The 11535-nt window shown below is 38.6% G+C and overlaps 2 long non-coding RNA genes across 2 annotated transcripts; one reads left to right on the top strand and one right to left on the bottom strand.

The window, feature by feature from the left end:
* The first annotated feature begins 1586 nt into the window (after nucleotides 1-1586).
* Nucleotides 1587-3808, top strand: LOC112167804. The gene is made up of 2 exons (XR_002923944.2): nucleotides 1587-1978; nucleotides 3010-3808. It is a non-coding gene; the product is annotated as an uncharacterized LOC112167804 (long non-coding RNA).
* A 740-nt stretch (nucleotides 3809-4548) lies between these two features.
* On the bottom strand, nucleotides 4549-5292 carry LOC112167803. Its single transcript, XR_005800532.1, has 3 exons — nucleotides 5077-5292; nucleotides 4906-4973; nucleotides 4549-4688 (listed from the first exon to the last, which is right to left on the bottom strand). It is a non-coding gene; the product is annotated as an uncharacterized LOC112167803 (long non-coding RNA).
* Between the last annotated feature and the right edge of the window lie 6243 nt (nucleotides 5293-11535).

The following is an 11535-nucleotide window of genomic DNA, read 5'->3' as shown; positions in this document are numbered from 1 at the left end:
CTGATAACTCTTGAGATTAATATTCTTAAGTTTCATAATTGTTTTGTAATATGAGAGATGTTGTGATATAGGGAGCAGGGTGGCTCCAGGAGAATAAGGATGAATGATTTAGAAGTGTAAATGTCTTTCTACAGGTTTTGGGTTGTCCATTTTTAGGGGAAGTTCTGTCAAATTTTTGGTAGAATTTCTTCTAAGATGGGCCCCGCAGGGCCTCTCCGGATTTCAGGGTGAAATCCGGGGCGGGTCCTGTCATTTCGCACTAAATTTGGCCCTCTAACCAATGACACAGCGCCTCGTTATCAAATTAATACACTGCATCCAAACTTCCAAAATTCTCTAAAAATAGTTGGAGAATCCGAAAAATTCGCCAACAAAAATACTGCTATTCTATGAACTCGTGTCCATCTACTTTTCACTTTCAACCTTGAAAATAAAATACAAGTTACTTCAAAATTCAAAATCTCACACCGAGCAAGCTCAACTATATATATATTTTATAAATTTTTTATATTTTGTTTATAAACACACCTAAATATAATTCTTTTTTTTGGCCTTTTGGACCAAGTCTTTTGGTATTTCAAACTTTCAACTAAGGACTAAGTCTATACTTTTCAATTGATTAATTAGTCAAGTAGTAAGTTATTTCTTTTCAACAAGATGTATGAAAACATAAGTTTTAAGATTCCCCGTTAATAGGGGAAAGAGTAAGTTGGTAAGATGGTTAAGGGCTGAAATAAAGGGTAGAGAAATGCTTCAACAATGTAGATTTGTCTACTCCTTGATGTGAAGTTTTAAGTTTCAGGGCCTAAAATGAAGGATATTGAGATGGCACGATGTCTTATAGGGGTGCATTTTTTGCATTGCAAACCTGATGCCGCACGAACAGGTGACAATTATGTGATTCTGTTATTCCGATTTGATCGTTGGTTTGGCTATCAAACCACTTGACAATCATCGACACTACAACGATCGACATCTTGCTATTCCCCTCTCTCTTTCATTTTTTTAGGCATATACAATGGGGTAGAATTGGTTCCTCATCATCATCGCCTAGCTACGATTAGGCTGTTCGGACGGTACAAATTGGCACGTTGCTTGTCGTTAGTGTTGGTGGCATTGTTGGAAATGTCATAACCCATCAAGTCGGATCGATCTTCCGGTCAAAACAGTAACGAAGATCGCCTGATGCCACCTCTACACCAATTTCCTATCCAAATTGAGAAGAACAAAATGAGATGCTAAATGGGAGTTGCCAACATTTTGGGTGGACATCCAACCTCCCTAAGATTTTATTTTCCTATCTAGATGTGAATTATCCTGTGGTTCTAGGCAGAGCTGGATCTAGACGCCTATAGTACAAATGCAAAAGAAGTGCATTCAAGTAGTACAAGGTCGTTGAGGCCTATAGTACATAATCAAAATACAGCAATGAAGTAGTACAAAGTCATGGTCACAATCACAGAGACAATCAGAAAAATCCCCCCACGTTTATTAATTTTGTACTGCGTACTGCGGTGTAGTACAACTTCAAATTGAGTACTGTGGTACTCTATTCAGCCCTCCATAAATTACCAAGTTCTCAGCATAAGCCATCCATAAGCGCAGAATGGTAGAGGAGTCCCACAGGGGCGACTTGAGATCACATGTGTGCACTCTCACCACAACCTAGAGTGAGAGTGATGGTGTTATTTTGCATTACACGTGTTCTCAGGTCGCCCCTGCGGGGCTTCCTCTACCACATAATCGCGCTTATAAAATGATAAGATGAGCAATGTAGAGATGTATGCAAGTTCCTAGCATAAGCCAGCCACAACGGGTAGAGGAGTCCCATAGGAGTGACCTGAGACCACATGTGAACACCCTCACCACAATCCTGAAGTGAGAGTACCTAATCGTGTGTTCTCAGGTCGCCCCTGTAGGACTTTCCTTTACCACATAACCGCAGCGATTTGGTGAGATGAGCAATATACAGATGTAGGTAAGTCATCCTTCATCCTTGTCTTAAATAACTTATCTAGCCATGTTATTCAGGATATATATATATATATATATATATATATATATATATATATATATATAGGGCCCTTCTAGTGAGGGATCCCTTTTTTTGGTCTTTTATAGGGATAGGCATTATACCAACTTTTCGATCATATTTTCACATCTTAACCGTTCAGTTTTTAGGTCCTAATTTATAGATCACTTCTGCAAATTTTCAGCCAATTTGATGATCGTTAAGGCATCCAAAACTGCAATTTACCAGTATAAACACGAATGGTTCCGGTTCGACAGATTCGGTCCGTTCGTGTAAATTGCAGATTTAGATGCCTTAACGATCACCAATTTGGCTGAAAATTTGCAGAAGTGATCTATACATTAGGACCTAAAAACTGAACGGTTAAGATGTGAAAATATGATCGAAAAGTTGGTCTAATGCCTATCCCTATAAAAGACCAAAAAAAGGGATCCCTTAGTGGAAGCCCCTTGTATATATATATATATATATATATATATATATATATATATATATATGTCTTTGATGAAGTGAAAGTATGATCTGCATATGTATTCTACATTATGCTTACATTAGATCTAACCACAATTTAACAGTAAGCATAGAAGTAGGAGATACAAAACCATGTCCAATTAAGGTAAGCTGGTACTAATCCTCATTGTTTTTGGAAATTTTTGCGACTCAATAAGTATAAGAGATAACTAAGCAACCAATCCGGACTTGCTTGCTTTCACTTCTCTAATTACGAAGGCGATAAAGAGAACTACTTACTAGAGTTCCAAGTTTCTAAAACCAAATGCAATAGAATAATCCAGCATCATGATCTTCATTGTTCCTGCTTTATCTTCCCAAGTAAGACACTTGTTAGAGCAGAGTCACAAACAAAAGATGCCACCAAAAGACCAAAAGCCTGCAGTAAGAAACATAATAAAAATGAACAAATTAGTTTTCAAGCAGTTACTTTCAATACAAACTAAATTTAAATTATGTGTATAAAGCAAGTGACAGGTGCAAGGTTGCGGATCTATAGTGAGATTGGAGGTGTATAATGAGTTGATGCAGGGGAGGGGAGTCAATGCAGCAACATTCCACTGAATTCTACAATAACTCAAACTTCAGTGATAGACAATAGGCTTATGATTGCAAAGAGATACAAATTCAAGAGAATGATTCATTTGCGGAGATGAAATGGAAAGTTGTAGAACTCACCTCTTCCTTGCCCACAAGCACTGTTTGCACTTCAATATCAGTGATAGGCACATTCATTTTGTCCAGAATAGATGGGCCCAAGACTGAAGATACCGGACTTACAATAAGATTGTCAGTCACCACAAATAGTGCTGGTCCTTTTAAGAATCCTTGATCACTGTCTTCACCAGAAGGGGATTTTGGGTCCACGATTTCAGCTGCCGCAATATGAAATGTGGCCGTTCCAATACCTAAAGGATGGTTCTGGTAGCAAAATCCTGGGGGAAGCTTGGGATTAACTAGTACTTCCTTAGAGTATCTAGACTTCAAGAGCTGCTGATCAAGATCCCGGACACTTTTGTACAGGTGATCAATGCATCCCTTCAAAGTACCAAGCCGCATTTGTTTTAACAAAAATCCAAGTGGAAGAACTAGGAAGCTGAAAAGCAAATTAACAAAATCTTCCTCTGCTTCTGCATAGCAAATCACCTTCTTCGATTTGCTTAGTATAAGCTTCAAAGTAATGTTTGCTTCATCATTCACTGTGTCTTCTACTCTTGCAGAATAGTAATCTACACATATTGGTTGGTTACTGATATTTTTATTCAAGTTTGCTAATGGTCTATGCTGTAGAAGAACATCAGTCAGAGGTGATTTTGATATAAATGAGCACATCAGCAAATTGACAACCTGGTAGAAAAACAAAAATTAAACAATGGTATTCAATTTAGCATATTCATTTTTGTAAGGATCAGAAAACAGCCACACAATTCTACATCTAAACACAAATTTAGCATATTCAATTACCTCATCAACTCCAGTGTCCAAAGTCACCTCCTCAATAGTATTTGAATCCATGACCCCAGGCTTCATCAACAAAGAAGAGCTTACTGATGTTACTGCAGGCATGACTTGTAAATCATCACTAATTATAAGTCTGGCTAGTCCTTTTACAAACACCCCATCAAGACAGCCAACTAAAAGGTTGCTCTTTGAGTCCATTTGATTTCCACAACGACAACAGCGAACACTTCTGTAATAGCTTAGCCTAGCCGGAGATGTGCGGCAAGACACATTCGAGCACTTAAAGTACTGTGTAGGATCACAGTCATCAATTTTGAGTTTGAGGCTCTTTAAAGTCGATCCAGCTCCATTTCGAGGACATAGCAACATGTCCCTACAAGCTTCAGTCCTGAAATGCTGCACATCCATATTCACAACACTTGCATACAAATTGTTCATGCAACCTATTCCCAGTGGTGCCAAATTACTGTTGTTACGGCCAAGCTTGATAATTGTTCCTATGGGGATTGTCAAGTAGCTTAAGAGAACATCAACAAATTCATGGCCAGACTCCATAAAGATAACTCTTTTGTTCCCCCTGTTTACTAAGGCCTTCAGGCTAATCTTTCTTGTAGGTTCATCAGCCATTGCAAGTAATATAAACTTGGCTTGGAATCCTTCCACTAATGAACAGAGAAATGGGTTTCTGAAAACCCAATGTAAAGTTAACATTTGCACATAGCACAAACACATCAAAAAACATACAACCATAGAATCAAAAATACAATGGACAATTTCACAAACACAATACTCGTTATTTTACACATTAAACAATGGTAACCACTATAGCTTCAGACACCTAAAGCCTAAGGAAAAAGTAGTGACCTTTATGGAAGTATGAAAGGAGAAGAAGAGACTCTTACCTCAAATGGTCTTCTGTCCAAGATTAAAAACGAAATCCTTCAACCTCCTCAAATCTTTCCTGCAAAAACTTCAAGTAAACCCAGAAAAGTTAGCATTTGGGTATTTCTTGAAGCCAAAAGAAGCACAGGGCAAGGAGACCCATAAAAACCCATTTGGGTTTAGGAGCTTACCAAATAAAGTTCACTCCTTTCCAACAAGCCCTTGAGCTGCTGAAAGATAGAAGAGAGAGCTTATGGCTTTGAGGCAAAGGTCAAGTGGGGTTTAGGATTTTGGGAGTCACAGAGTACTGTAATTCTTGGACATCTCTGCAAAGCTTTTCCTCTCAGGAAGTTTCTAGATTATAGCCAATATAATAAGTGGAAAATGAATGAAGCTTTTATATACCATTTTGCTCTCTATCACTCGAAATGTCACAATGTTTTTGAAAATTTTTTAATTGATAAATAAACTAATTAACTACGACATAAAATAAGATAGATAGAAAGATGGAATGTATCACATCAAGGGTTACCATGGAATTCAAGGTCCTCCAAACAAATCCAAAATTGTATGGAATGATGGTGATTACTTTAAAAGATGCTTAAAATGTTTTGTCAGATTTTCATTTAGCATTAAAAGGTCGAAAAGAAAGTTAAATTGACTGTCATGAAATAATAGTCAAACCCTAAGCAAAAAGAAGTAGAAGAAAGAATACTTAGGTTTTGGCTACCCTATATTAGTCTTAATCTCTATACCTTGTTAGGGCCATAAGTGCTCAAAACTAAATGCTTTAGACTCCAACAATCGATTGTAACACACTCTAGCAACTATTACCATAAATAATAAGGTTGAAAAGAGTACTTGTTGAAAGCTGAAAAGCAAGCTTGAAGATGAAGCAAAATAGAGAGAAAAGAGAGAAAGCTCTCTAACTGTATTATACCAAAATTGAGTTGTTGAGATCGTTACAGGGTTTATATAATAGCTGGAGGATAAAAGGGATAGAGGACACGTGTCAGCTCATAACACATCCTGAGCTAATTACTAACAGAAACTTAATTAGTAGAAAACACGTGACTAATCCTAATTAACCCTAATTAACAGAAAACACACAAAAGAGGACTAATGAGCTGTGGTAATCATGCTATATGGTTAACACCCCTCCTCAGCTTGATGGGAGGTAAGCAACATCAAGCTGTCACAAAGATATGTGTGCTGTGGTGAGCAAAGGCCCTTGGTGAACAAATCTGCAAGTTGGTCCTTGGATGTAACAAATTGAAGCTTGAGAGATCTAGCCTTGACCTAATTTCTGGTGAAATGCACATCTACCTCAATGTGTTTTAACTTGGAGTGATACACAGGATTAGTGGCAAGGGCAAGAGCAGATATATTATCACAGTGTAGGATTGGAACTGCAGCAAGGGAAACATGTAGATCATGAAGCAAAAGCAGTAACCACATAATCTCTGATGCAGTATCAGCCATGCTCCTATATTCAGCCTCAGTGGAAGAGCGACAAACAGCTATTTGTTTCTTGCTACACCAGGAGATAGGAGATCCATGTAACAAGAGAACAAAGCTAGTAGTAGACTTTCTATCATTAGGATCACCTGCCCAATCAGCATCACAGTAGGCCTGAAGAGTAAGGGCAGAAAGAGAGTGATTGTTAGGTGCAGGATGAGTACACTTTCTGTAATAGATGCCCTGATGAAGTGTACCTTTGACATACTTTAATATCCTTCTAGCTGCATACAGATGTATATCTGTAGGGTTGTGCAAGAATTGGCACACTGAATTGATAGCATAGGAGATGTCAGGTCGAGTAAACGTCAGGTACTGAAGACATCCAACCATACTTCTAAATTGAGTAAAATCATGAGACTGTAAGGGAACACCAGTGTCTTGGAGAAGCTTGAGGCCAGACTTGCATGGGGTAGTATGAATATGACAATCATCCAGGCCAGATTTATGAATGAGATCCTTGGCATATTTGAGCTGGGAAACAAAGAGACCATCAAGCAGGTATTGAATTTCAAGTCCTAAGAAGAAGTGTAGTTTGCCTAAATCCTTCATATCAAACTCATTGTGAAGAGCAGCCTTCACAGAGTTAATAAGTGATGCACAGGATCCTGTGATGATTATATCATCCACATACAGGAGCAAGAACACAGTATTATCTTGACATTGTTTAATGAACAAGCTTGGATCTGCATATGATGAGACAAAGCCAATATGTTACGTCCCGAATCTAGAATTAACGATTTACTCACTTTTTGGACGGTAATGGTCGGATACTTACAATTTTTACTTTTTATTGTTATTTTTGTGGCCCTAAAAGTTGACTTTTGTTCGGGTCAAAATTTGAGGAAATGTTCTTCATGAAAGTTGTAGGGGACGTTAAACCGAGCGCGTGCATATGTGGTGCGTAAAAATTGGACTTAGTATATAAGAGTTATGGCCAAAAATGTAGAAGTTACTGTTCATGGTAATTTATATATATATGGAAGTTACTGTTGGTAGATTTCCATTTTCGGAAATTTTACCCAGCCCCCCCGGTAACTCTCTCTTCTCTTCCCCGACCCTTCCTCCCTTTCGGCCCGATCTTTCCCCTTCGATTTCTTCCTCCTCCGGCCGACCCAGGATGCAATCCGGCCATTCCCAAGCTCGCCTCCTTCCCCTTGTTACATCTGTGGAGGTATTTTTCGAAGATTTGGCCGAAGAAGCTCGATTCGGAGCGGGGAAAGTCACTGTAGCAGTTCTCCATTATTGCCGATTTCCGGCGATTCAGGCTACCTCCGGTCACCATATCGGCTTTGAAGGCTTGGTTTTCGACGGAGATCATTTCGCCCCTAGCCTCGAATCAAGATTTGTCGTGTAGGGGCCGAATCGATAACCTAGGGTTCTTGAATTTCTTGGTTATTTTCGCCGGTCGAATTCGACTATTTCCAGGTAAAATTTGGGGATGTTGTAGTTGAGAAGTTTAATCAGTGTGTTGAATTGTTGCTGTACATGAAATTTGGTAGCCGGTGGTGGAGGTTGGTACCAGCGCGTGAGACTGTGTTTGGCCGGACTTTGACTTTTGTTGTTGAGATAATTAGTCAATTATACATCTAGTTTCGTAATAGCAGCTTTGGGATAGAATTGGAGATGGAATGAATATGAATTTTGATGTTGACCAATGATGGAATTGTTAATTGAATTACGAGGAATCCATCCATCGGATTTCCTGGATTCGGTCCTAAAGCCCATACCTTAAGGGAATAACATTAGTGAAGAAGATTGGGAGGTTTTGAGCAAATAAAGATAATGTTAGGGTTTGGTTTTATTTATCGTAATTTAGTTTTCCCTCCAGTAATTATTGGTTTACGAACGTTATATTGTACAGGACGTGAGGAGGATTCCCTCGAGGAGGGTTCAAATCGACGGCAGGCTTAGCCGTACACTGTGAGTGGACTTTTGTTTTTAAATAAGTGATGCATGCATTTATACTAAAGTACTATTTAATTAACATATTACTTTCCGAGCATATGAATTGATTTCGGATTTTGATTATGATTTATCTCGTGGATTTGCTTCCAATAATGATTTTCATGAAATAATTATGATTTATACCGGTTGTGAGTTTCGGTTATTAAGTTGTTATGCTCGGATTCGAATTTATAATTGATGTTGATTTTCAACGAATTGTTTCCGATGTGATTTCCGGATTTATACTATTTATTTAATATTTATATTCATCGATTTGAGACTTATTTTCAAGTTGAGTTTTGTTGGAGTAAATCTCCATGTTTATTTATCGAATTTCGATTTTGGCATTGGGAATGCCTCACTGATAATCTAACCATTCTTTTACCGTGTGGGACACGTTGTTAATTTATACGACTTTACTAGAATTTCCGGGTACGGTTGGGAATCGTACCTGTGTTTTCTTTATTCGTGGGACATGGAGAAGCCTTAAGGATTTATTGGATTTTAATAGTTTTTACCCACCATACCTGGGTCGTCATATTTATTGCTAGCTAGCCTATTAGTACTCCTCCCTGCTTACTATGTGTTTGTGGGTGAGTAAGAGCAGAGCATGGGATGCTCCAGAGTGTGGGACACTCCGACCCGAGCCTGGGAGGCTCCCTTCTTTCGTATGGTGAAATTTCTTCCCCATATTTTATCATTACTTGACTAGCGGGGCTAGTCCGATTTCTTTTAACCAGCGGGGCTGATATGTTTTTCACGAGTTTTGAATTTAAAGAAATACGTTTTTTTAAACGTTGCATGCATCGAGATTTTATAATGTAAATTTGTGGGAAAGTATAAACTTTTCTTCCCTTATATTTATTTATTTTGTCCACTCACGCTAACGTTTTTATGTACTTTCCCCCTGGGCCCTTTGGATTCAATTGCCCAGATCGCAGCGTTGCTGACCGCTTAAGAGTGGAGGCTAGCACCACCTTTGCCATCTATCCTCAGTAGGTTATTTATTAACCTACTTTATGTATTATATTCTGAGTGTGTTCTTTAGATTGCTCTGATTACTTTAAAAAGGGTGGATTTATACATTTGTATAATTATGTGCGTATGGGAGTTGTATAATATTGGAGGAAGTCGAGAGATTTAATTTGCTGGTTGTAATTTATGTAAATGGTTATGTTTGTGTAGTTTGTGTAGTACGATGTTTATACTTGGGAATTTGCGGATTGTTGCTTGGAAGCAGGGTGGCTTCAAGCATATAAATTTATTATACTTAGAAGTGTTTCAGCAGGTTAGGGTTGTCCACTTTTAGGGGAAGTTCTGTCGGATTTTCCCGAAAAGTGGGCCCCCCAGGTCCATCTTGGAGTTAGGAAGGTAATTCCGGGGTGGGTCCTGACACAATATTGGGTAGAAAACTAGTGAATCGTTCATTCCATGCTCTGGGGGCCTGTTTTAAACCATAGAGAGACTTGTTAAGTTTGCAGACAAAGTGAGGTGTGACAGAGCTAACAAAACCTCCTGGCTGTGTCATATATACTTCTTCATTCAACAGACCATGTAGAAAGGCATTTTTAACATCCATTTGATGAAGAGACCAATTGTGGTAGGCAGCAAGACACAGAATCAAACGCACAGTGGTATGTCTTACTACTGGGGAGAAGGTTTCATCAGAGTCAACACCATATTCTTGACTAAAACCACGAGCCACTAATCTTGCTTTATGTCGTGAAATGGTGCCATCAGCATGGCGCTTGACCTTAAAGAGCCATTTGTAGGAGACAAGGTTTTTGTTAGCTGGTAATGGTACAAGAGTCCAGGTTTGCTGTTGCATCAAGGCATTGTACTCCTCATCCATTGCAGCCTTCCATTCAGGTATTTGAAGGGCAGCTTTGTAGTTGGGTGGCTCAGTGGCCTTAGGATTAAGGCTGAGATGTGAGAGCAAGGAAACAAAACACTTCTTTTTCTGAATTCCTCGTTTGGCTCTAGTTAACATGTGATGATCATTTTGGTGAGATGCAGCAACACCTTCAACTGGATGAAGAACATTAGCTTCTGATACCTGACTGGAAGGAGTATGAGTATTTTCACTTTGAAGAACAACAGAGATAGAACCATTTCCAGGTTGAGCAGAGATGGATAGCATGCCATCAGTTTTAGTAAACTGAATAGTTGTATCAACTTGAGAATCAAAAAGATTTTGTGATGTGGCAGAAGTTGAGACAGGAACAACTATATGAGGATCATTATCCATAAAATTGCATTCATTTATCACAGCTTCATGTTCTGTATACTCATGTGTTTTATCAAATGATTCAATATTTGAAGATGTGATATCATAAGCAGTAGATACAGCATTATTAGATGAAGTAGGAGAACCCTGATCAGATGACTGAAGTGTTGATGTAGAGACAGATTGTATAGGTGCACTATCAGATGCAGGTCCATTCAATGATGGTTGAGTGTGAGACTGAGTAAGGGTGAAGGAAGGTGTAACCTGGGAGGAGGTCTGAGTGAGCAAAGATGAATCCTTTTTGGATGTAACTGATGTAGCTGGAGGAGGCATGACCTTGCAGACTGCATAAGGGAAAGTTGTTTCCTCAAAGAATACATGCCTGGAAATAATGTACCTCTTACTGGTTGGACTGTAGCAAATGTAGCCTTTATAGCCTGCAACAAATCCAAGGAACACACATCTGATAGTTTTAGGTTACAGTTTGTTTGTTCTGATTGGAAAGGTCAAGAGTGGATAACAAGTGCACCCAAAAACTCTAAGCATGTCAACATTTGGTACAACATGATATAACATCTCAAAGGGTGATTTCATAGAGAGTACAACAGTAGGCATCTTGTTGATCAAGTAAGTAACAGTAGCACAAGCATGAAACCAAAACTGGTTAGGAAGTGAAGCATTCTGCAGTAAAGTCACAGCAGTCTCTCGAATATGTCTATTTTTCCTTTCTGAAACCCCATTTTGTTCAGGAGTGTAGGGACATGAACATTGATGAATGATTCCCTTGGAGCTGAGAAAATCTCTAAACATGTTGTTAATGTATTCACCACCTCCATCACTTCTAAGAATTTTGACAGAAGAAGAGAATTGAGTAGAGATAATAGCACACATTGATTTGAAGTAACCAAGAACTTCATTTTTATTTTTCATTGGGAACACCCAAGTAAACCTTGTACAA

Source organism: Rosa chinensis, chromosome 5 (assembly GCF_002994745.2).
Source record: "Rosa chinensis cultivar Old Blush chromosome 5, RchiOBHm-V2, whole genome shotgun sequence".
NCBI lineage: Eukaryota > Viridiplantae > Streptophyta > Magnoliopsida > Rosales > Rosaceae > Rosa > Rosa chinensis.
Note: the sequence above shows the minus strand (reverse complement) of the source record. Positions and strands in the feature narration are given on the sequence as shown.